Consider the following 21,645-nt stretch of genomic DNA (forward strand, 5'->3'; position numbering starts at 1 on the left):
GAACTCTGCCTCCAGGGTTGCTCAATGACCTTCTGTGTTTCATTGCTTGCCTGGCTCTTGATGCCATCTTACCTGTTAAAGACACAGAAGTATTACACACACACACACACACACACACACACCACTCCCAGATGAACACACACTTGCTCAGGAGGCACCACACATCACTGTGTGTGCAGACACCACCACGAGTGCAGCCAGCCATGCTCAGCGGATTCCTCCCCATGCATACGGACAGCCTTGCTGCGCTGGCTTCTTTACGGTCTCCAGTCCCCACACTCCTCCGCCAGCCATGGCTCACGGGACCCCCCTCGTCACATTGTCTCTTCTTCTGTACTTTCAGTGAAGGGGCAGGACCACATTTGTAAATGGAAAGTCTATTTCTAAGTGCAAGGACAAATAAAGGCACCCATGTTTATCATTCCATGACACCTTCTTCTCTTGGGATTTGTGCATTCTCCCAAGAGAATGCGAGAGCTGATAGCAAAAACACACATTGTCAAGACATCCTAAATAAAAATTCAGTGCCTTGCTGGACATGAGATAGGTGACTTACTTGGCAGTGTTCTTCTCAACCTTATGTATCAAGTGCAAATTCTGCCTCAAATCAGGCATTGTCAGGAGCAGCCAATTGATAGGCCACAGTGCTGAGAAGGTCAGATAAACACGGCTCGAGAGGCCACAGGAGAGCTTCAAGGGGCACGGCCTACCCCAGCCAGCGGCGGCCAGCCAGAGCACAGGGTGCACCCGTGCTCTCATGTTCCCCATCCCCGTCCACCAGCCTCCTGTGTGGAAATCTACCTGGAAACCATCCTTTGCGCTCCCCTGTCCTTGACAATGCCTGCCGCCTGCTTCTCACAACAGGCATCGCCTCTGCTCCTCAGTCTTGAGTGGGAGAAAGGGCTACAGAAGAACACTGTGTTCATTATTCATAGCACAAGGATTGCTGTGCTACCATTGTGAGGATTTTCTTTCTGTTTTTATTGTAATTAATAGAAGGCTTACAGTTATATTCGCCAGATAGAGAGTGCATTACTTCACAAAAATTGATGCTGCTTCTCATGTTTTTGTCCCCATTTTGCTCCCCCATCCTCTTTCCCTTATCTTGTTCCCCCCTTCCTTTTCCTATTTCAAACAAATAAGTAAACCTATATACAATATACCTAATAACAAGGTAAGATACTGTAACAATATGAGAATAACTAAGGGACAGCAAAAGAGATGAGAAATAACATAGTGCATTAAGAACAACAATCACACATTATATGGCTCTTGTTTCCATAGCCTGGAGGTCTTTGCATTTAGCCTCACCCTATATGGCCTTCTGTATCTAGGTTTTAAGCTATTGTAGTCCTCTGCTAGATCTGAAGATCCAGGTTCAAAGCCAGCCCAGGCAGGCAAGACCATGTGATTTTTATCTCCAAGTAGCCACCAAAAATCCAGAAGTAAACTGTGGCCCAATTGGTAGAGGAAAAGAATTGAGCAACAAAGCTCAGGGACAATGGTCAGGTCTTGAGTTATAGCCCCAGGACTAGCACAAATAAATTGTGTGTGTGTAGGTGTGTGTGTGTGTGTGCGCGTGTGTGCGCATGTGTGCATGTATCCCTGTATATTCACACACACATTGAAATATATATACTTTTGTGTATATTATATATATGCACACACATAGGAATATTAATATTATGGAAAACAGTGAGGTTATTTTTCATGGGTGAACTACAAGAACCTAAAGGACTTCCCTGAAAAACTTCATCTTAGCTAATTTCCCGTGAAGGGTTTTTATATTTTTTCAAGAAAAATATATTCAAGTTAAAACGAAGTACTCAAAAATGAACAACTCAATAAATTTCTTCAGGATTTTGGTACAATAATTATCAGACTGTCACAGATGACAAAACACAGAAGAATGCAACTGACTCGTGGTGTTCTGTGTTCTGTTTTGAGCTGGGAAGCCTGAATAGAATGCTTGATTACAAATTTCTAGAAAAATATTTAATACACGGATACCGCTTGTTCCCATTCATAATGCGATATTTATTAAACTCCTGTACTTCACCCCTCACAGCAAAATGATATATATTACATGAAACATGTATATATAACATATATACATAGAAAGCATTGGTTCATTATAATAAGTAAACGGGCTTTAATATATCAGTTAATATTCAATTAGCAGTCTCTCATTCCGCAATAACCATGGAAAGGTTAAGTAAGTCTTGGTCTCTCTTCCAGGAATAATTATTATTGTGGGAAAGTCAAGTGACAATGGTGACATTTTCAACTTAATGAAACGGATATATTAGTATATCTCTGAAACAACCTAGTGAATATAAATAATTTCAAGATATTATTAATGAGCAAGAATTGCTGCAACTCTTTTCTGTAAAATAAGATGGGAAATACGTTTGAAATATAGAAAATGATATATAAAAAGTAGTGTACTTCACAACAAGACTTTTATGTTAAACATTGTAGCACTCAACTCATCATTACGGCAGAGACAGATTGGAATAAATTAAAATGCATAAGAAAAGTAAAAGAAGAAAATGAAGTAAAAATGCAGCTGAGTTGAAAGTATTAAACTGAATTTCCATTGGAAATGTGTAAGCTGATTTTGAAGTCATTATGGCATTTTCCACGTGAATTATTCAAAGCTCTTTCTCTTTGGCATGTAGGCACTTCTTACCAGCATACTTTTTCCTACTCCCCACTGGTGGATTGCATTTCTTGAAATAGCACTGCTTCCTCCAGCCAGAGATGAAAGGGATGTCTGCAAGCTCCGGGCCATGCTCGCAGGCTGGCCAGGGCCGGGGAGACTGCCTGAGGTCACTGAGGTCTGGAGAAGGACATTGCTGTAGTAGGAGCCAATTACCCGTCCAGAAAGGGAAGGAGGCAAGCTCAGGCTGCACGTGGGTCGAGGCTCCGGGAGCTCCCATGAAACAGAATGAGGAGAGTGCAGATGAGCTGACAAAACCTGGATAGGAGGTCGTCAGCTCGCAGGAGCAGATTACCAACAGGTTCAGGCGTGGTGGCAGGAAAGATCCGTCCTTTGAGAAAACAGACCTCCCTGTTACAGGACACCCGAGTTCTCTGGGGAGCGTGGATTTGGTTTCGACCAGGCCGACTGTGATTTGAGTAAATCACACGGGAGGTAAGATATGTCTCTATGGTCACAAGGAAGGAGAGGAAGCTGAGGGCGGCGCCATAAGTGAAGGCACAGTTCTCCTGGTTATCACCAGTGAGGAAGAGGCATTAATCACTTCGGCTAAAGTGACAGTAATGGTGGTGGACACCGCATGGCTTTATCCTGGAAGGAATCAGCAGAGAACTGGAGTGACTGGATGAAATGACAGGCCTGTAAATGTCTCTGCTCTCACGCGGCCATGTTTTTCTTAGCACCAGTGGCTGTCCAGTCACTGTCTGCTTATTGCACACATTTTTTTGTTTTGTTTTATTGTGCTCCTCAGGAAACTGAAATGATGGTTTTAAATGCGTATCTTATGGAACCAACGTATATGAGGTGCTAGTGATTTCATCATACGAAACCTGTTTTGATCTGCAATGTGTCCTGTTAGCTGGAAAGAATCCTCTGCTGTGCTTTTATAAACTCATCAGATACTGTCATGCAGGCATGAGGTCAGCCCTTGAAGGAGGCTGAATTAATTATATGAATAGGCATTATTTGTGCGTGTCATGTAACTATCCAGCTTTCTCTGCCTGTACACATATATAATATTCATAATATTTTTTGAAACTGGAATGTTAATACTGCACAGGAGAAGCCTACCCACCTAGAGGTAGGAGTAGGCACAGAGACCTGCCTGGTGTCTTATGGCACTCTGAATCTGCCCTTGTTGCAGATCTGGGCTTGGAGGAGGCCATTTCCCTGGCAGGTGTTGGCCCAGATGCAGATAATGGCAAAAGCCATAGGATGGCAAAATGCGTGGTCTGCAGTAAACAGGGGCAAACGTGGGTGTGGGCAGTCTGCGGTGAGACAGCAGACGTCCTCTGATGGCCTCCAGCAGAACGACAATAGTCAAGCTGGCTGTCATCTTTCTCCATTGATTGGCTTTATTGGTACTTGGATTTTTCTGTTTTCATTGTCTGAATTTTATTTTTTGTTAGCTGTTGTAAATTGGATATACAGAGGAGTTACAGTCACGTGAGTCGGGGATGAATGCATTTCTTTTTTAACAGTGTCATTTCTTCCCTTATTTTCTCCCCACCAAGGCCCTCCACAAGTTCTTTTTTCAACCTAGTGTTTACTGAGTATCACTACTGCATTCTTTCACCCTTTGCCTCACCATTTCTGTGCTCCCCCTGCCCTGCGCAAACAGATAAACTCATATATTAGACAAAAGGTAGAGAAAAGAAAAGCAGTGACCAAGGAAAAAAACTAACAAAGCCAAAAAACAAAATAACAAAAAAAAAATCGTCTTGCTTCCATCTCTTGGAGTTCATTTTATGTCATCTCATGCCACAGTGAGCCTTTGTGGTTCTCTCCTAAACTGTGCTCCTGTGCTCTCACTCTGTGAATGCCTAGAGACCTGTGTGGCTTATCAGGTCCACGTGTGTTTTTTGCCTTTTACCATCCACTGTGTTTACTTGTAGATTTATAGGGAAACCATGCAACCTATGCTTCTTTGGGCCTGGCTTACTTCCATTTCCTTATGAATGGTATGTATTTTTCTTTCTGGTGGAAGTATAGAATTCCATTGTGGATATATCCACATCTTCCTGATCCATTCATTCTCTGAAGGGCATCTGGGTTGGTTCCATATAATTGCTATGGCAAATACTGCTGCAATGAACATCGTTGTGCTGGTGGCTTTACTGCGCCCTGTTTTGTGATCATTTGGATAAATGCCCAGGTCATTTTGTTTGTTTTTAGGTATTCATCTTACAAGCATTCCTGTTTTATACTATTGATTCACATTCGTTTAAATCTTAGTAATTAGCCTCTGAATCATTATATTTTATATTAATTAGCTCATTGACTTAGCCAGGTGCGGGGATCCATATCTGTAATCCCTGTGCTCTAGAGGCTGAAGCAAGAGAACGCTGAATTTCAGGCTATCTTGAACTAAAAAGTAAGATCATGACCAGCCTTAAATATATAACAAGATGCTGTCTCACTAAAAAAAAATCTCAAATCACAGTGTTAAACAAATGAGAAGAATGTTGTACTTAACATTCCACAATAAGTATAAATAGCTCCCACTACAAGCACAGGATCCAAGCTATGAATAATTCTTTAAAAGAAGAGTATCTCATTTTCTTTGACTGGACAATGTTCTGATACATGGACAAATGGTATTTTTATTAATGCAGTAGTTCACACACAAGTGAGTGTTTCACTCACTTTTCTAATGCTTTCTTTTTATTAGCATACATTAAATGTGCAAAGGAATTTCACTATAATATTTACAACTTATGTATAGTGAACTTGGATCAAATCCACTCTATCTTATTTTCTTTACCACTTTTCTCCCTCCCCTTCTTTTTCAAAGGTTTGGTGAGTTTCATAGTGAGATTTTTGGAAGTATGTATAATATTTGAATGAGACTTTCTTTATCATGAGTAAAAACAGGCTGGGGCCAGATGCCATAACCTCTTAAGGAAGTCACACAGGCTGCAAGGGACAGAAAGGTGCAGAAAAACTGAGAATCTGGAAATTGTTCTCATGCTGGCATTTTACAACCTGTGTTAACCTCAGCCAAGTGCATGGAATGTTTCTGAGATGGCGCTAATTTCCCTGGCACAGGGTGAATTACGCCAGAATCACAGATTCATGTCCCTCTGCAAATGGAGTATCTGGATCACCCTTCAATTTTTTACCAGTTGCGAACATTTTTCAAGGGAATATAAGACATTTTTAGTCATCAATTCCAGGAAAATTCATTTGTCACTATGTTTTATATGTAAGAGCATTTGCACTGGTAAATGGTAGCATTTATAAAAATCTATTTTGTTGTAAAACATAATAGAGCCTTTACTTTTACCTCTTCTTAGGTATGAAAAAGACCTTTTGTCATGCTATTAAAAACAAATTTTGTACATACAGATGCTTATATCAGCTTATCACTTTACTTACATGTTTTACTTACATTAGTCTTTCAAGTATAACTATTATTCTTAACAATATTTTCTGTTTACTCATGTGCCTCAGGAAAAGACTTACAGCTCAGAATGATCTTACCCCTGTTATTTTCCACTAGCTTTCTCCATACTTCAAGTGTCCAGTTTAGTGTGTTCTGGCCATTCTGCAAATGCCATTAATTCTCCACAGCCACATTTTTCATGCAGAGGCTATTTCAGTCAGGAAAAATGGGTATGGCCCCTCTTACGCAGTTGACAGACCATTAGGGGTGGCAGGCTCAAGCTGTCAGCAGACAAATATTCAGAATTTAAAAGGGTGATGTTTCATGAGGATGTGACAGAGGCATTCACTTCATACCAGAGATGAGGGAAAACACAGCCCCTTCACTGAGGGTCAGGCGCCCAGACCCCAGCTACAGGAGCCCCGGAGGACTCCGCTGTGCACGCTGGGGCCCCTGGAGTTTGAAGATCTGGAATACCAGGGTCACATTCTCCAGACGAGGTTCAAGAGCCCTCGTCTAGTAAAGAGGGGGATGGTATCACATCACAGTTACTCTGTGGGCGTGACGTAATTCACAGTTGATGAATTCACGTCAGAGCTTTTGACTCACTCCAGGAATGTGTCTGACTTACTCCCAAACCCCACCTTGGCCAGGCCACCAAACTCCAGGTTTGTAAAATGGAATAGAAATCGTTTGGGGACAAGGGGCTATCAGATGGTAAATAACCATGGCAAAATGTGTCTTGATGGGCGAGCCAGTGAAAAGTCCCCTGGAGGCTTAGAGAGTCACTGCACACGTAATCATCAGGCAATCAGATCTCCCGTGTGATGTCATGAGCTTTCTAGGAAGCAGAATTTGAGGGGTCATAGTTTAACACCTGCCCAGGCAGAAAAATTCATGGGGCCCCTTCTCAGACAATGGGGGCACTCAGTGGCAGCTGCCTGAGCCCCAGCAACCCAGGGATGAGCAAGCAGGCATCTCACAGTCCAGAATAGCCCTGGGTTAAACTAGCTCCTACTTTGAAAATAACCAGCACAAAAAGAGGCTAGAACATGTCCTCAGAGGTAGGTTGCCTGCCTAACAAGCAAAACGTCCTGAGTTCAATTCCCCAGTGATGTCAAATAAAAAGAAAAATCATGTCTACCTTTCTTGCTAGTTAGGAAAACTCAGTGGCATGACTTCCTAAAATCATAAACTATATTATAATTTTGTTCTGGTATTTATAATTATTATAACAAACTTAACATGCAAAAGTAGAAACTATAAATGCATCTTTCTTTAAAAAAATCATATCACTTTCCAAACAGGAGCATTTCATTTTCTTTTCTTTTCCTTTTTTTTGTGGATCATGGGGCTTGAACTCTGGGCCTGGATGCTGTCCTTGAGCTCTTCAGCTCAAAGCTACTGCCCTACGCCTGGAGCCACAGGCCCCCTTCCAACATTTCATTGTCAAGATTTGTGGATGGAAAGTATTTCTTAATGATTAAGTCTACTTTATTTTTCACAGAATTACTGATTTAAGTAATTCTAAAATACAAAGAAACTGAATTTCAACCAGTTAATATTGAGATGGATAATTTATCATGGTTTCTTTTGTGTGGATTAGTTGCACGCTCAAAATTCTGCAATGGAAAGGTGAGCTACTACATGTACAAGTCCATCTCTCTATGCTACCAGGTTACTTAGAAATATTCTAAGTAAAATTACCCATCAGAGAACTGTTTCCGAGAATAAATTCATTAAAATTCAATTTGTTTTGCTTTATGCATTTGAATAGTGAAAGAAGAATACCAATATCCCTTGTGCTGCAGGATTAATGGGGTGGCTATTTTTATGCCATCTGGCTCCAAGGCGCGTAGCAGGTCTAGGAAAGAATATTGGATAAGGAAAGCCAGAAAATGAGGAGAAAATAGAACCCATGGAAGATGGTTGCATAGAATAACAAATAGTTCCCCATAACCTCCTCTGCTTCTCCTAAGTTGGCTTCTTTTTAGCGTCATGAAGTAGGACCTTGTTCTTATGTGACAAATGGCTGTCACCATTCACCGTTCTTCACTCTGTATTTCTTTGGCCACTTTCCCCAACTCTGTTCTTTCAAGGCTGATTGTGGTCTGTTTGGATGAGCTTATCATTTATTGCACCCACTGCTGTTGCTGTTGTTGTTTGTAAGGAATCACTATGACCTTTCCTTGAAGTGTTCAGTCTCAACTTTTGCTAGAAGTCAGAGCCACCATCACGTTCATGCTCTACCAGTCTCCACTCCAATGCTGGTGACAGAGAATGAGACGCCAGACAAGACCTCCGAGGCGTCTGTGGTCTGTGCTGACCTGTGGGCTCCCTGGGGTGTGTTCTGGCGCTGCTGTGGAGGAGTCTGGAGACTCCTGGGCAGACATAGTTCCTGTAGCACTGCACGGCGAGGCAGGCGCTGTCCCCACCCCACCTCCGTCCTGGGCGCTCACAGGAGTGAAGGAACCCTTCCTTAATCCTGTGGCTGCCGTGCTGAAAGCATGTAAACCCCATCACACTTAGATTTCTGCACTTAACAGACAATAAGCATGGGGATGAAGTCAAACTCTGTCAGTCCTCTTTACGCTTTTCAGCAGTGGCATGAATTGCCCACAATTTTCTTCATAACGTACTTAAAACAATAACATCTCCCACCCAAATTAATTAGAACTGAGATGCTAGAACAATTTGGCATGCTTGGAAAAGTAAGTTAAGTAGCTAGTCTTAAGAATTAATGTTTGCATATTAAGTAGGGATAAGCAAATACACACTGAGTGCAAAGTAGAATGCTTTCCAAAAAATGCAATCACAATTCAGGACATTCTGGTGAATTGCAATCGAACTGAAATCCATTCAGGAGGAGATTGCTTGTCTCCTCTTCTTCCTCTTCCTGTTCCGTTTTTTTTCTCCTCCTGCTCTTCCTCTTTCTTCCTCCTTCTCCTCCCCTTCTCCCACTCCTCCTCTTCTTCTCCATTTTCTTCTCTGATATTTATCACCGGTTCTTATGAGCTGCCCTGTATTCCCCAAGGGCTAAGATTGCAGGCATGTGTCACCACACAGAGCCTTTCAATAAAATAATGGACAGATGCATGTAGGAAATATGGAAATAAATACAATAGAATTAGGGATGCCATTCTATACAAAGTAGTTGAAAATCATGATAGGAGTGCAGGCTACTAGTTCTCTCCGAGGCCTGTGCATTGACGTTCACTCAGCACAGAGCTGTGCGCAGTTACTCAGGCAGCAGCCTCTGGAAGAACAGAGTCTCAAGCGGTCTGGATTCCTGACCTGCAGCGCTCTGAGGCGTGTGGTGAAGGAGAGAAGCAATCCTCGTGTGAGGACCAGGGGCCACGAGACAGGTGTGCCCAGGAAGGCTGGTGGATCGATGCCCATCGTGTGAAGATTCCGTGTGGGAAATTTCAGAAACAAATGATTCACAGACGTCACGCTGCTCAGTGTTCGGTGGAGAATTCTGAGAGCTCCGGGTCCTCCCCATCCCACCCCGTCTCACACTCCAGTCCCACCATCTCCTCGGCAGCGTCGCATCCACCCAGTCAGGACACCATGGCTGCACTGTGCCTGGCCATCTGCACGGTGGCTGTGGAGAAGCATGACCTCTGCCACAGGGCCACCGTGACTGCCCCGTCCACGAGACCGTCCACAAGACAGTCACTGCATTCCGAAAGCAGGTGCCCACGTGCTGACCACCTGAATGTCCCCAAAAGAAACTGGCCAAAATGGTAGGTGTTCTTAACTAATGAAGAGAGGAAACTCACATGCGCTGTTGCCAGGGTCCATTCAAGAAAATTCTCATCCGTCGTCTGTATCTGTCTGTCATTTATGGATCATCTAGTATCTACCTGTTCTGTCCAGTTCTCGTCACCCACTGAACAGGCCACATTTCAGATATGTTCTTTCCTGTGAGGGAATTTTACATTTATAGCCCAAGTAGATGGTTTGGTGGCTTCCAGTCCCAGTATTGTAACACAAGCTCCTATGAAAATATTGTGCTATTTTTCTTGAAGAAGACAAAATGGAGTTCATTACAAATGCCAAGAAGATTGAGTTTAGAAAAGATAAATTTTCTGTAAAAGAAAAGGATAAAAGAGAAAATAAGGAGAAATCAAGTGTAATTTTCCAGAGCCATTCAATGTTTGAAGAATGGATAAAATGTATCAATCTTTCCAAACCAGCTCTCAAGCAAACTACAACCTCTGGTTGTATTCATGTACATATAAAATTCAGCATATATACCTTAGTGCAATAGGATTTGAATCTCTGTTACGATGAACTCATATCATCATTTTTATTACATAAATCTTTAATCTGAAAAGCCTACTTGATGGTGAGGAATGATATTGTGCAGAAATACACTTCTCATACATCAGAGTATTTAGGTGAGTGTGAAATGGGACTAAGATGGTCTCCATGTTACCAAGTTGTGACTACTCTTGAAACTTTAAGCTTAAGTGAGGGAGAATGTTCACTGGAATCACAGAAGTACCTTATTCAGAAGTCCATCTGCAACCTGAGGGTGTATTTTACACACATATTAAAAAAAATCTTACCTGGTCCCTGCTTAGAGCGTGGTGTGTGACACGGAACTGCGAAAAACATTTTTATTTCTAAAATACAAACTGAATTTTCCATGGGCCTTTCTTACCATTTCCTGTCTCACGGCAGAATTCCAACTCCACTGCCAGCAAATGAGACTCGGATCTCTGTCAATTCTTGCTCTGTGGCATGATGTCTCTCCTTCCTGTGATGAAGCTTCCTCCACCTTACCAGCCTCCCCTCCGTCCTCCCCCTCTCTCCCTCCCTCCTCCCCAGCCTTGCCTGTCCTCCCACCTCACCGGCCTCCCTCTCTTCCTCCCTCTGTTCATCCTACCTCCACCTCCGGTGGCCTCCTTCCAGCCTCCCAGCACACTGGTCTTCCTCCCCCACCCCCCACTCCACACAGGCCCAGCAGGACTCGACTTGCCCCTTTATGTCCCTCTGCACGTTTGTTTCCCTGACTGGAAGGCTCTCCTGTGCTCTCCTGTCCAGTCTCTAGAAAACCCACTGTGCACCACTGCCAACCTGGTGCCTTCTGCTGGAAAAGACATTTCCATTCCTGCTGCTTACAAGGAATTCCTAGCAAGGAAGCCTTCCAGCTGCCCCAGGAACCTTGGCGGGTGTGGTGGAAGTGCACTGCTCCCTGTGATGGTGGAGACGCTAGGCCTGCATCACTCCCAGCGCAGGTTCATTGTGAACGGATGAGTGGGGAATGAAGGTGTGGAGTGGTTACAGAACAAAGGAAGAACTTGGCGTTCATACTCCTCTGACGTTAGCTAGATCTACATAGAAATGCTGTGGCATGCATTCCTTGCACTTAAACACGTTGAATTAAAAGTCTAATTCCTCTTGTGGAGAGAAAAAACATGGAAACAAATGTAAAATTTTATAGCTACATTAGTGAAATATTAGTCCAAGAAGCCCTACTTTTCCACTCAAATGTGCTTTAATAATCAATTTCAAAATTCCCTGAATTCTAGGTTTTTTTGGAAATTCTACTTAGTGAAAATTTAGGGTAGAGGAAATTGACGAGGGTACACCTTGTGGGATTCTAAACATCTTACTTCACAGAGGCAGTAAATGGAAACCCAGCGCTCAGGCGCCCCTCGGGGTGGTGGGGTGTGCTCCCGTCTTCTCCCCTGGGGTGGAGGGGTGTGCTCCCCGTCTTCTCCCCTGGGGTGGTGGGGTGTGCTCCCCGTCTTCTCCCCTGGGGTGGTGGGGTGTGCTCCCGTCTTCTCCCCTCGGGGTGGTGGGGTGTGCTCCCGTCTTCTCCCCTCGGGGTGGTGGGGTGTGCTCTCCGTCTTCTCCCCTGGGGTGGTGGGGTGTGCTCTCCATCTTCTCCCCTGGGGTGGTGGGGTGTGCTCCCCGTCTTCTCCCCTGGGGTGGTGGGGTGTGCTCCCGTCTTCTCCCCTGGGGTGGTGGGGTGTGCTCCCGTCTTCTCCCCTGGGGTGGTGGGGTGTGCTCCCGTCTTCTCCCCTCGGGGTGGTGGGGTGTGCTCTCCATCTTCTCCCCTGGGGTGGTGGGGTATGCTCCCCATCTTCTCCCCTGGGGTGGTGGGGTGTGCTCCCGTCTTCTCCCCTGGGGTGGTGGGGTGTGCTCTCCGTCTTCTCCCCTGGGGTGGTGGGGTGTGCTCCCCGTCTTCTCCCCTGGGGTGGTGGGGTGTGCTCCCGTCTTCTCCCCTCGGGGTGGTGGGGTGTGCTCCCGTCTTCTCCCCTGGGGTGGTGGGGTGTGCTCTCCGTCTTCTCCCCTGGGGTGGTGGGGTGTGCTCCCGTCTTCTCCCCTCGGGGTGGTGGGGTGTGCTCCCCGTCTTCTCCCCTGGGGTGGTGGGGTGTGCTCCCGTCTTCTCCCCTCGGGGTGGTGGGGTGTGCTCCCCGTCTTCTCCCCTGGGGTGGTGGGGTGTGCTCCCGTCTTCTCCCCTCGGGGTGGTGGGGTGTGCTCCCGTCTTCTCCCCTCGGGGTGGTGGGGTGTGCTCTCCGTCTTCTCCCCTGGGGTGGTGGGGTGTGCTCCCGTCTTCTCCCCTCGGGGTGGTGGGGTGTGCTCTCCGTCTTCTCCCCTGGGGTGGTGGGGTGTGCTCTCCATCTTCTCCCCTGGGGTGGTGGGGTGTGCTCCCCGTCTTCTCCCCTGGGGTGGTGGGGTGTGCTCCCGTCTTCTCCCCTGGGGTGGTGGGGTGTGCTCCCGTCTTCTCCCCTGGGGTGGTGGGGTGTGCTCCCGTCTTCTCCCCTCGGGGTGGTGGGGTGTGCTCTCCATCTTCTCCCCTGGGGTGGTGGGGTGTGCTCCCCGTCTTCTCCCCTGGGGTGGTGGGGTGTGCTCCCGTCTTCTCCCCTGGGGTGGTGGGGTGTGCTCCCGTCTTCTCCCCTCGGGGTGGTGGGGTGTGCTCCCGTCTTCTCCCCTCGGGGTGGTGGGGTGTGCTCTCCGTCTTCTCCCCTGGGGTGGTGGGGTGTGCTCCCGTCTTCTCCCCTCGGGGTGGTGGGGTGTGCTCTCCGTCTTCTCCCCTGGGGTGGTGGGGTGTGCTCTCCATCTTCTCCCCTGGGGTGGTGGGGTGTGCTCCCCGTCTTCTCCCCTGGGGTGGTGGGGTGTGCTCCCGTCTTCTCCCCTGGGGTGGTGGGGTGTGCTCCCGTCTTCTCCCCTGGGGTGGTGGGGTGTGCTCCCGTCTTCTCCCCTCGGGGTGGTGGGGTGTGCTCTCCATCTTCTCCCCTGGGGTGGTGGGGTGTGCTCCCCGTCTTCTCCCCTGGGGTGGTGGGGTGTGCTCCCGTCTTCTCCCCTGGGGTGGTGGGGTGTGCTCCCGTCTTCTCCCCTCGGGGTGGTGGGGTGTGCTCCCGTCTTCTCCCCTCGGGGTGGTGGGGTGTGCTCCCGTCTTCTCCCCTGGGGTGGTGGGGTGTGCTCCCCGTCTTCTCCCCTGGGGTGGTGGGGTGTGCTCCCGTCTTCTCCCCAGGGGAGGAGGGGTGTGCTCTCCGTCTTCTCCCCTGGGGTGGTGGGGTGTGCTCCCGTCTTCTCCCCTGGGGTGGTGGGGTGTGCTCCCGTCTTCTCCCCTGGGGTGGTGGGGTGTGCTCCCGTCTTCTCCCCAGGGGAGGAGGGGTGTGCTCTCCGTCTTCTCCCCTGGGGTGGTGGGGTGTGCTCCCGTCTTCTCCCCAGGGGAGGAGGGGTGTGCTCTCCGTCTTCTCCCCTGGGGTGGTGGGGTGTGCTCCCGTCTTCTCCCCTGGGGTGGTGGGGTGTGCTCCCGTCTTCTCCCCTGGGGTGGTGGGGTGTGCTCCCGTCTTCTCCCCTCGGGGTGGTGGGGTGTGCTCTCCATCTTCTCCCCTGGGGTGGTGGGGTGTGCTCCCCGTCTTCTCCCCTGGGGTGGTGGGGTGTGCTCCCGTCTTCTCCCCTGGGGTGGTGGGGTGTGCTCCCGTCTTCTCCCCTCGGGGTGGTGGGGTGTGCTCCCGTCTTCTCCCCTGGGGTGGTGGGGTGTGCTCCCGTCTTCTCCCCTGGGGTGGTGGGGTGTGCTCCCGTCTTCTCCCCAGGGGAGGAGGGGTGTGCTCTCCGTCTTCTCCCCTGGGGTGGTGGGGTGTGCTCCCGTCTTCTCCCCTGGGGTGGTGGGGTGTGCTCTCCGTCTTCTCCCCTGGGGTGGTGGGGTGTGCTCCCCGTCTTCTCCCCTGGGGTGGTGGGGTGTGCTCCCGTCTTCTCCCCTCGGGGTGGTGGGGTGTGCTCCCGTCTTCTCCCCTCGGGGTGGTGGGGTGTGCTCTCCGTCTTCTCCCCTGGGGTGGTGGGGTGTGCTCCCGTCTTCTCCCCTCAGGGTGGTGGGGTGTGCTCCCCGTCTTCTCCCCTGGGGTGGTGGGGTGTGCTCCCCGTCTTCTCCCCTGGGGTGGTGGGGTGTGCTCCCATTTTCCTCTCCTGGGGTGGTGGGGTGTGCTCCCCATCTTCTCCCCTGGGGTGGTGGGGTGTGCTCCCGTCTTCTCCCCTCGGGGTGGTGGGGTGTGCTCTCCGTCTTCTCCCCTGGGGTGGTGGGGTGTGCTCCCGTCTTCTCCTCTGGGGTGGTGGGGTATGCTCCCGTCTTCTCCTCTGGGGAGGAGGGGTGTGCTCCCGTCTTCTCCCCTGGGGTGGTGGGGTGTGCTCCCCGTCTTCTCCCCTGGGGTGGTGGGGTGTGCTCCCGTCTTCTCCCCTCGGGGTGGTGGGGTGTGCTCCCGTCTTCTCCCCTCGGGGTGGTGGGGTGTGCTCTCCGTCTTCTCCCCTGGGGTGGTGGGGTGTGCTCCCCGTCTTCTCCCCTGGGGTGGTGGGGTGTGCTCCCCGTCTTCTCCCCTGGGGAGGTGGGGTATGCTCCCCGTCTTCTCCCCTGGGGTGGTGGGGTGTGCTCCCGTCTTCTCCCCTGGGGTGGTGGGGTGTGCTCTCCGTCTTCTCCCCTGGGGTGGTGGGGTGTGCTCCCGTCTTCTCCCCTCAGGGTGGTGGGGTGTGCTCCCCGTCTTCTCCCCTGGGGTGGTGGGGTGTGCTCCCCGTCTTCTCCCCTGGGGTGGTGGGGTGTGCTCCCCGTCTTCTCCCCTGGGGTGGTGGGGTGTGCTCCCATTTTCCTCTCCTGGGGTGGTGGGGTGTGCTCCCCATCTTCTCCCCTGGGGTGGTGGGGTGTGCTCCCGTCTTCTCCCCTGGGGTGGTGGGGTGTGCTCCCGTCTTCTCCTCTGGGGTGGTGGGGTATGCTCCCGTCTTCTCCTCTGGGGAGGAGGGGTGTGCTCCCGTCTTCTCCCCTGGGGTGGTGGGGTATGCTCCCGTCTTCTCCTCTGGGGAGGAGGGGTATGCTCCCGTCTTCTCCTCTGGGGAGGAGGGGTGTGCTCCCGTCTTCTCCCCTGGGGTGGTGGGGTGTGCTCCCCGTCTTCTCCCCTGGGGAGGAGGGGTGTGCTCCCGTCTTCTCCCCTGGGGTGGTGGGGTGTGCTCCCGTCTTCTCCCCTGGGGAGGAGGGGTGTGCTCCTGTCTTCTCCCCTCGGAGAGGTGGGGTGTGCTCCCGTCTTCTCCCCTGGGGTGGAGGGGTGTGCTCCCGTCTTCTCCCCTGGGGAGGAGGGGTGTGCTCCCGTCTTCTCCCCTGGGGTGGAGGGGTGTGCTCCCGTCTTCTCCCCTGGGGTGGAGGGGTGTGCTCCCGTCTTCTCTTGAAGGCGCCCAGGTCGTCCTCGTCTGCCAGGCGGCTGCTTGCACACTCACCAGCGGCCTTTCCCCCGACGATATGGTGCTGTGTGCATGTGCAGGTGCACGTATGACCGACGACATGGAAACAACCTGCGAGGAGAGGCTAATGGCTCCCAAGTGAGCGTGTTTTCTTTCTGAGATAACTGCCTTTTAAAAAGGGAGGAGCGCTGCTGCACACTGTGAATCTCGCAGGCTTCAGGGAGAGGAATGTAGTCACACCCAGTGTGTTGTCTGTCAGCGTGGTGGATTGATTCGTGAATGTGAGCTGGCCGGGCCTGGGCAGGGAGGAAGCGCTGCCACCTCATTCCTCAGGGGGCACAAACCGAGGGCGCCCCAGCTGTGTGCGGAGCCCGCGCTCCCCCTCCGCCTCCCTCCACTCCATGCAAGGAGCCACTTAGGAAAGAGAGGCTGGGCCAACTAGACAGAGGCAAAACCTCGTGTCACCTTCAGTAGCTGTGCCTCATCAAATCCCCAAACTGACAGTGCAGACAGACACCATCAAAATAGACAGCCTGACACAAAGCATTCCCTTGGGTTCCACCGGAATTCCCACAAAGACTGTTTTCTTTGTCTGTTGTGGGGTGTGAAGCAGGAATGACTGCCTGCTTGTCTTGATTGCACATGGCCCGGATGCCCTCCCGCTACCGCCACGCCTCCTCTTTGGATTTATGCCAGTTAATGGAAGGGGAGTCACCTGGGCTTTTCTTCTCCCCACAGTCCTCAAAGCTCAGCCTCCGGAGTACCCTGGGTACATACATGAGCACCAGGACCTAACTCACCAATATCCTGTAATCCTACTTATCACATAACTCTATTGTCATTGAGCAGCCATGAACTCCTGTGTCAATTTAGATCGTTCCATTAAAACTGGACTTGTTTTAGAATATTTAGGTCCTCATTGGATGTAGGAAGCCATTAGGTTTAGTTTCACTGAGCAAAAGAAAGCATGACCACAAAGGATCAAGGCTGCTGTGGTTCTGCCTGCCGGTCAGTCAGTGCCTTGCTCTCTAACAAAGCGCATGCTCGGTTGTTAGGACTCTGTCACCAGAGTTCAGGCCTCCAGAGGATGCCGTGTTTTGCTGGGACAGCTGTGGAGGTTCACAGGAGAGAGTGAGCCGAGCTGTGCAGGACGGAGGTCTAGACTGTGGCTGGTTATGTGGGCCAGGCCTATGTGTGACTGTCACGGACGACTGTGACACCAGGGGCCCAGGCTGCGGCCACCCACCCAGGAAACCACCTAGATCCCTTCCCCATCCCCACACACAGTTCTGCTTGGCATGTCGAATACCCCAGAACAATTCTAAGGCTGGAATCGACTCTTTCCTAGATTTCCTTCTTTATTTGCTACCAGAACCTTCTTCACTCCTTCTCAAACACCTGATGTTTCTGAAACCAAACTTGCTTTCAAGTAATTAATATCAAGGGCTTTGAGAAACTCACCAATAGAAAGAATAGCACTGTTGAATTTTCACAAAAGGAAACCCAGAATTCCATGTGGCAGAACCTTTAAGCAGGGGAAAATTCCAGACATGTTAGTTTTATTTTTATATTTTCATTTAGTTATCTTGTTCATAATTTATCCAAGAATTACGTTACTATAACTCCTCTATATTTCAACTTGACAATAAGAGAAAATGAATAACAGAAAAAGTAAAAAAGAAAAAGTAACTTATCCAAGAGATAAATGTCACCACATCGAGCCCCCCTGGGACAGTAGCGTGCTACCTCTTTTTTCCTGCATGAAGTATTTGATACCGAATAGTCAAGTAGTTGATGCACAATCCACAATCCACAATCAACTGTTTGATACACAATCATCTCTGAGTGTTCCTTGCTGAAGATTCTTACTGATTTTGACACTAGACACCCAAGCCAACCGATTACAAATTATGAAACTTTCATCTTCAATTAATACATGATGGGGTTTTAAAAGCTCGATTATGATTGCCATGGACTTATAACTATATTAAATAGTTTTGTCTTTGTTACTTGGACGCACTCACATTTTTTTTTAATTTTTATTTTTAAAATATTTTTATTGTAATTAATAAAAGGGTTACATGATATTTGCCAGATAGAAGGTGCATTAATTCACATATATTGATACCTTTTCACATGTCTTGGTCCCCATTACCCTCCCCCCACCCCCCCATCTTGGTTTCCCCCCTTCCCTATCCAATTTCAAATAACTAAATACAAATATATCCAATATATCAGATAACAAGGTGAGATACTGTAACAATATGAGATAACCAAGGGACAGCAAAAGAGATGAGAGATAACATAGTACCTTAAGAACAACAATCACTCATTATATAGCTTTTGTTTCATTATCCTGGAGGTCCTTTCATTTAGCATCATACTATATGGCCTTATATATCAAGGTTTTTTTGCTCTATTGCAAATCTCTGCTATGAGAGCCCAAGGTTTCTACTGATTATGACAAATGAGGGAAACCATTGAGCCTAAGTTCCTTTGAGTCTGGCTCACTTCACTTAATATGATTTTTTCTAAGTCTTTCCATTTCCTAACAAATGGGGCAATGTCATTCTTTCTGACAGCAGCATAGAATTCCATTGTGTACAAATACCACAACTTGTTGATCCACTCATCAACTGAGGGACATCTAGGTTGGTTCCATATCTTTGCTATGGTGAATAGTGCTGCAATGAACATCGTTGTGCTAGTGGATTTAGTATGCCCTAGTTTCTGGATGTTTGGGTAAATGCCAAGTAGTGGAATTGCTGGGTCATAGGGGAGCTCTATGTTTAGCCTTTTGAGGGACTGCCATACTGCTTTCCATAGTGGTTGAACGAGTTTGCACTCCCACCAACAGTGTAGTACGCACTCACATTTTTATTCATTGGAAGTCTTGAAGTTACAAAATATGATGAACATATTCTGGTATGTATTCAGGGGAAAGGTAAATCGTTCATATGATTTATTGACATTTTCCCTTCACAAAGGTGGTCACATTTTGTCACATTTATTACTTAAAATTAAGCTATGTGCAGGAGCAATTAATAGATAAAGTTGTAAAATGCATAATAATAATGAAGAAAAATTTAACATACAAAAATTTTTGGAAAAAGAAATCCCATCTCTCTAGTGAATGTACAAAAACCTGAAAATTGTCTCACTCATTTGTGACAAGTTATTCTATTTTCCAGAAGAAATTGTCCCCTAAATTAGTAAATTGCATATGTTACCCTTTAGTTGAATATATTTTAGAAACTAATTTTTCAAACTTTAAAAAATTAATGATATTTCTGTTAAGATCTAACACACAATTAACTCAGTACAGGAGGATCTCACTAGCGTTCACCCACATTTGGGGATCCAGGATCTTATCTGTGTGTAAAGGACATGCTTACACTGATGTACACATGGATTAAACTCCCTGAAGTGCTGTGAAAAGCAGTTGAGGGGAAGCCTTTCTTGCTTCCTGTGTGGATTTCAAGGACTAATCCCAGAGCTGAGGCCACAATTCAATAGGAATTCATTCTGAGCCCCAGGAGAATTTCAAACTCCGCCTTTGCAAACAGTGCCTGCAGTAGATGACAAGACAGAGCTGGAGCCTCTTCTATTTCCACCATCCCAGTGGGTGACCGCCTCCTGGTAAATCCTCACAAAGCCATGCACTGCAGAACTTCTCAGCATTTAATTAGCTCTGCTCCCTGGCAAATTAACATTTACTCAGACGTCCTGAAAGACACTGTGCTGGGTTATCCTCATTCCATACTCCAATTCTATAGTCTGGCAGGAAAAGAAGTTGCATACACGTTCAAAACATTATAGGATAATGGGATGCCAGTAGCTCAGGGCTGTAAGCCTTGCTACTCGGGAGGTCTGAGGATTGAGCTTCAAAGCCAGCTTGGGCACGAAAGTCCACGAGAATCTTATCTCCCATTAACTGCCAAAAAACTGGTAGTGGTGCTGTGGCTCCAGGGGTAGGGCGGTAGACTTGAGCTGAAGAGCTCAAGGGCCTCTGAGCCCAGGTCCAGAGTTCAAGTCCCACAACCAACCAGAAGACCAAAACACAGAGCATAGCACAAAGAGGGCTGAGTTTCTTGGAAGCTTGAAATGTCCTAAATGTTTGATACTAATTGTATCAGCGCAAGAACCGAGTTGGTTGTGTTTCTTTCACACGGTAGCTTTGTGAGAGGGCAGCCAGCCCGGGGAGGCTGCATGCAGCATCAGCTCACGTGGAAAGTAATACTAGAGAGGTCAGGCCGCAGTGAAGGCTGCAGCCACGAGGAAAGCCGCACCAGGGGCACCTCCCTCCCTGCTGTCCTCCCAGCTCTCCACGGTCCACCCTGAGCTTCAAGGACAGGCAAGGGATTGCAGGTGAGGCTCAGTGGGTAGAGGGCTGCTCCATGAGTGATAACGGCAGCTACGATGTTCAAGACAGACAGAAAGAATGAATGAACAAAAGAGAGAGGAAGGGAGGAAAGGAGGGAGAGAGGGAAGGGAAGGGAAGGGAAGGAAGGAAGAAAGGAAGGAAGGAAGGAAGGAAGGAAGGAAAGAAGGAAGAAAGGAAGGAAGGAAGGAAGGAAGGAAGGAAGGAAGGAAGGGAGGGAGGGAGGGAGGGAGGGAGGGAGGGAGGGAGGGAGGGAAGGGAGGGAGGGAGGGAGGGAGGGAGGGAGGGAGGGAGGGAGGGAGGGAGGGAGGGAAGGAAGGAAGGAAGGAAGGAAACAGAAATGTCAAATGAACCTTTCTGCCTCCAACACACTTGTGGTGGGGGTGCAGAGTTCTCACAAAAAAGTAATTAAGTAAACCAACAATGGAGAAAATAAAGAGTAGGCAGGGATGGATGTAAAGAAAATAGAAAGACGGGAGGAAGCAGACGGGAGTGGCACTTGAGGTGCTCACAGGCCTCTGACTGCGTCAGGATGGAGAATGGCATGCTGCGGGCAACTCTGCACCTTCTTCAGACTGTCCATTGCCCTAGTGAAAGCAACTCGCTTCAGGATTACTCCATAACAAGTCACCCAGCCTAATGGCAAAAGCCATTAACTCTTTTGTTGAAAATGAGGCTTCTACCTTAATTATTCCCTCTGTAACCTAAATCTCCTAACGTCACTACACCCAAAGAAGAAATTTAAAGAAAACTCAGGGCTTCCTCCTACTGCACGAAGCAGGGAACTGGAGCTGAGCCTGATACCACCCTAAACGTGTGAAGTAGATGTCGATGGACAGGAGACAGAACAGGATAGGCCCGGGCTAGAAGGGCAGAGGACAGCCATGCGAGGTGAGGAGCGGTTTCGTCTTTGGGTTGTGATGGTGGGTTTGGAGAAGTATGTGCCAAAACCCGAGCTCCCATGTGGGGCCCTCTAGGCACATGGGGGGTCGGATGGCGGAGTCGGCGGCCAGCAGCCAGGCTGCGTCCTCTGTGTGATATCGGCTGGCGGTCTGTGGGGTTTTCACTCTGCCCAGCAGTGCCAATTCTCACCAATGTCAGATGGGCAATCCCAGCAATTCTGACCATGTGTGGGCAGAGTGACATCTGTGTCCCTACCCTCCAGCCTCCCATGTCCCGGCCTCACATGGCAGTGCCTGCGTTTTGCTCTGAGCACTACTTGCCCTCTATGTCAAGATTTTTTTTTTTTAATAGATTGGCTTTTGTCAGGACAGAAGACACAGGAAGCGCTGGCTGTATTACTGGATTGCTCAGGTTCCTCTGACCCGCCTGTCGCTGTGCACACGGTGTTTCTGAGGACATTTAGAGCGGCTCCCGTGCAATAAGATTGTTGTTTGAATCACTTTTCTCTGCTCATTCAGAATTGCATTTTGTGCTAGGTCACGGAGATACAGAGTAACAATAATAGTACAT

General features: G+C 48.5%; 1 protein-coding gene across 1 annotated transcript in view; it reads left to right on the forward strand.

The window, feature by feature from the left end:
* Csmd1 (CUB and Sushi multiple domains 1) overlaps positions 1–21,645 on the forward strand; it is a 705,832-nt gene that overhangs the window by 281,177 nt on the left and 403,010 nt on the right. The window lies entirely within an intron of this gene.

The sequence above is a fragment of the Megascapheus bottae genome, chromosome 20 (assembly GCF_031878675.1).
Source record: "Megascapheus bottae isolate mThoBot1 chromosome 20, mThoBot2.hap1, whole genome shotgun sequence".
Taxonomy (NCBI): domain Eukaryota; kingdom Metazoa; phylum Chordata; class Mammalia; order Rodentia; family Geomyidae; genus Megascapheus; species Megascapheus bottae.